At 41.3% G+C, this 4,585-nt stretch overlaps 1 long non-coding RNA gene across 1 annotated transcript; it reads left to right on the top strand.

Moving 5' to 3' along the window:
* Positions 1–806: 806 nt before the first annotated feature.
* On the top strand, positions 807–3,834 carry LOC309698779. Its single transcript, XR_014274178.1, has 3 exons — positions 807–1,999; positions 2,106–2,545; positions 3,361–3,834. It is a non-coding gene; the product is annotated as an uncharacterized lncRNA (long non-coding RNA).
* Positions 3,835–4,585: the final 751 nt, after the last annotated feature.

The following is a 4,585-nucleotide window of genomic DNA, read 5'->3' as shown; positions in this document are numbered from 1 at the left end:
AAGTGATTGATCCACTGATAGAAATCATCAGACTGATCCAAGTCTCTGTGTGAGTCAGTCAGATGATTTCCATAGAGACACTTTGCATCAGCAGCACCATGCTCCAGTGCTCTGGGAGAGTTTATAGTCCTGAGAGTTGAACACTGGATGACTGACAGCTGTCCTTCATCACAACAGAAGCCACAGAAATCCTCCTCATCAAAAACATGACTTTGATCTGCGTCCTCATCTGGACTCTCCTCTGCTGCTGCTTCACAGGTAAAGTCCAGAGAATCAAACTCCTCTCCTCTATCAACATCTGTCCCTCTGAAATGAAGCCCACAAAACCATGAAGCTGCTTTATGTTTTTGTCTCTGTGTCCTCAGAGTCCAGAGGACAGATCACAGTGACTCAGCCTGGAGCAGTGAGCTCTGCTGTGGGAGGATCTGTGAGCATCAAGTGTACGACCAGTCAGAATGTTTATAACAACAACTACTTACACTGGTACCAACAGAAAGATGGAGGAGTTCCTAAACTGCTCATTTATGTTGCTAGCACTCGACAATCAGGGATTCCAGCTCGTTTTACAGGCAGTGGATCAAACTCTGACTTCACTCTGACCATCAGTGGAGTCCAGGCTGAAGATGCAGCAGTTTATTACTGTCAGAGTTTTCACTGGCCTGGCAGTCAGCTTGTGTCCACACAGTGAAAAACAGTCGTACAAAAACCTCCCTCAGTCAGACTGAACAGAAACTGAAGTGACTGCTGCAGCTGGAAGATACTGCAGAGACTGATACAGTTCACTGAGGACACACACACACACACACACACACACACACACACACACACACACACACACACACACACACACAGCATTAACATTGAGTGTATTGCTGTAAATTAAAAGACCACCAAATACTTTGAACACACAGAAAACATCAGTAGATAAATTAAGTATTTATTAATTAGCTGCTGTAGAAATTTAAATAGTAAACTTTTGAATCCAGCATTCGTTTCCTCTTTCCCATCATTGCTTAGACTCCACTTTGTTAATTGCTTTATCAGAGCATAACTTTGAAATCTTTAAATGATTTTTTTAGTTTGAATCTTAAGTCTTAAATTTTAAAGCAACATGAATAAATAAGGAGCTACAGAAAAACCACTTTACTGCTCACAGACGTTCCTACATGATAGAGAACAAATAAGTTTAGAGTTCAGAGTTATCTCAGCACAGATGTGTTTACACATTTTAATATTATTTTACCTCAGACTGAATAAGAGCTGAACTGACTGCTGCAGAGACTGATGGATTTCCTCCAGATTTACCTTAAACAGCATCATAACCACTCATAGCAACACTATTAATAGAAGCAGTAATAAACATGCATTTCACTCTTTATACAATGTAATCAGAGTATACAATGAATGCATTGTAACTGTATTTGGTATCAATAAACACAGATTTGTGTGTGATTGTGATTCATGACTTCAACTTGGAAGCTGATCTTCTCTGAGCTGAAGACTCTGCCTCTCATTCCACTTTTCAAAGTCGTGCCAGGTGGTCCTTGGGCACTGTTCTCGGCTCGTGCTAGGACATCCGACTGATGCCTGTTGCCTCTGGTTCTCTGAGACTCTCACCCTCTGGGTGCCTCATCTGGGGCCTTCCTCCTTCTCCTGCTGTGGGCTCCTGGATCTCCTGGATCTCCTGGATCTATCGCTGTCTGACTGTCACGGACCCGGCTCTGGAGGACTCAGGGGTCCGTGAGCAGTGGTTATTATTATTGTTGTTATTATTATTATTACGACTATTATTTGGGGTCTGTCGTCTACTGTTCTGTCCACGTTTGTATGTATGTGTCTGCTTCTCTCTCTCTCTCCCCCCGTCCTCGGGGCTGTTGACGGAAGCGTGCGTCGTGGAAGAGGCGTGTCCGGGCAACTGTCGTCATCGGGAGTCGCTCTTTGCTGCTGCAGCTGATTACCTGACCAGCTGGTGGTGATCATCCCTCCCAGCTAGGAAGAGGTATTTAACCTGGACTCGCGGCGACAGTCGACGTGGGATTATTACTCTTGACCGGTATAGTCGGCTAGCGTGTGTGGCTTATTGTGGTTTTTCATTCTTCCTCCAGGAAAGTCGGGCGAAGAAGCGAGTTGGGGAGCACACAAACTAAGCGAGCTACAGCACGGGACGCACTGGGAGCAAGGGATGAGCACCATTGGCAAATTACATCTCTGAGTTAATTGTTGGACTTACCTGTCTATTCACTGTAAATAAAGTGCACTGTGGCATCGCAGAGTCCTGCGTTTTGGGTCCTACTTTCCTCATCCCCACGGTCTGCCAGCCAGACCGTGACACTGCCTCTGACACCCAGGAGGGCATTATTGCACCTCCCTGCCCTCATTATTGTCTACCTTTTGTGACAATGACACACACCACAAAAAGATTGTTAATTTATGTATCTGTGCATTTTCATATCTTTGTGTTCCAGGTGCTGTATGTTTTTGTTCCCTTTGTTTTTTCTTACAGGTGCAGCAGTTGGTGACACATTGTTGGACAACACGACAACAGGCAGAGGAAACAAGAGGAACCATAGAGAACTTATAGAGCTGATCTTGCAACATGTTTTTGGCACCACAGTGCATTCAGATCATAATTCAAATTGCATAAACTGCCAGACATGACAGGATTAAACAACATATATTAATAACATGTTTCTGTACAGGAGTATTTGAGTAAAGTAGCTCAGAGGTAAGGCAGGACAAAACCATTTAAGAATTTAAAAAGAAACACAAAAACATCAAATTACCAGGACAATATCTCTGTTTCCCATTTTAATATCATGATTCAAACAGGAATTAAATGCAATTTGTAAACATTTAGATATAAAATTAACTAAACTGAAGCAAAGTGGTAAAAAGTAAAATATTTATAGCTTTCAGGCTCTCGGACGCTAAAAGTTTAAATACACTGATATCCTGGAAAGATGAAATGGATATGGATATCGTGAATAATTAAATGAAGTGCTCACTCAGGTTAAAACACCATCACATGAGACACATCACACTTCTACATCTGGCTGGCTCTGTGTATACTAATGTTTGTTATTCAATGTCCTGTCATGTTTGCTGTATGGCAGGCAGCATGAAGGTTCCTGGATTCAGGATTCTTACACGGAAACAAATTTAAAGAGGCAGCTTTATTTGTTGGGAAATAATGCACAAAATAAACATTTACGAAAAACAAACCAAAACTTGAACATGGAAAATAAGAACTAGACTCTGGGGGACTAGAGACAGAAACACTAGGAAATAAGGAGCATGGAACTAGGAATGATGGACAGAAACATGGAGAAACTTACAGCACATGGGACAACATGACAACAGGCAGAGGAAACACACAAGGGAATGACACACAGGAGGAGAGCACAGATGGAAATAATCACACATAAGGAGACCAAGGGGAAGCAAAACTGAACACAGGACAAGGACTATCAGAAGAAAACAGGAAGCATGACGAATATGTAGATGCAGAAAAGACACTGTGACTGGGGGAACAAAAACAGAGACAGACACTAGACACTGAGACATGGAGACATGACTGCCTGTGCAACAGAGGGAACAATAAACATGGAGACAAGAGCTTATACACAGGCTTGAGATGGACACTGAGGGAGGGAGAACTAGGATCACTAAGAACTTAAGAAAAAAAGATAACCAAAACCATGAATAAAAGTAATCAAAGAATATAAATTAACAACACAGACAAAACACTGGGTCACAGATCCAGCACTGTGACATGTCCGCTTCTAAACAGGACTTTTTTTTTACATACTTAGCATGCTAAAACAAAAGCAGAAGGACAAAGTATTGTTTAAAATACTCATTTAAAATTGATTTATTTCCAGACATCCAGTCTGGATCCTGAAAGAAAAGAGTTTGTATCATCATGATTGAGCTAAAACCTCTGAGTGTAAAGAAACACAGCTTTCTTCTTAATCGTACAGTTTGGTTGTCTGAAATCAAAAATGAAAAAACTGTAATAAATAAATGCAAAATAAGAAGGCATTTTACTATTTTGGTATTATATCCACATTATCACATGCTGATGATCTGACAATAATAATGAAACTATACATGCATCCCATCCTATTCCAGCTGTCTTAAGGTCAGAGGCAGGGTACACCCTGGACAAGTCAAATAGTGAAACTAATAAAGACTTTAACAAAAAGAATGAATAATTCAAATAATGTCACGATCTGCAGCAGCAGATTGTGTGGAGCGGAGAGTGAGAGGACCCAAAATCAGACACGTGGAAACAGGATGGAATTTACCAGAAAGCGAGGCGTTCATTGAGACTGCATGAAAAATACAAAGCAAAGGAAAAACAGGACTAAGACACAAATACCTAAACTGGGCAAAAACCAACACTGTGAATGTCGTGCATGAAACATGAAAGCTGTAACTTCAATAACTCTGATATTCTTTATTATTAACTGGGAGAAAAAGTGCCGACTCAGTCTTTTGTTCCAGGACAGACTGTCTCTGTCAGATGTAAAACCAGCAAGCGTCCTCCTGACAGACCGTGGTCTTTTTCTTGTGTTAAGAGGTT

This window comes from Aulonocara stuartgranti, assembly GCF_965226115.1.
Source record: "Aulonocara stuartgranti genome assembly, chromosome: 22".
Classification (NCBI taxonomy): domain Eukaryota; kingdom Metazoa; phylum Chordata; class Actinopteri; order Cichliformes; family Cichlidae; genus Aulonocara; species Aulonocara stuartgranti.
Note: the sequence above shows the minus strand (reverse complement) of the source record. Positions and strands in the feature narration are given on the sequence as shown.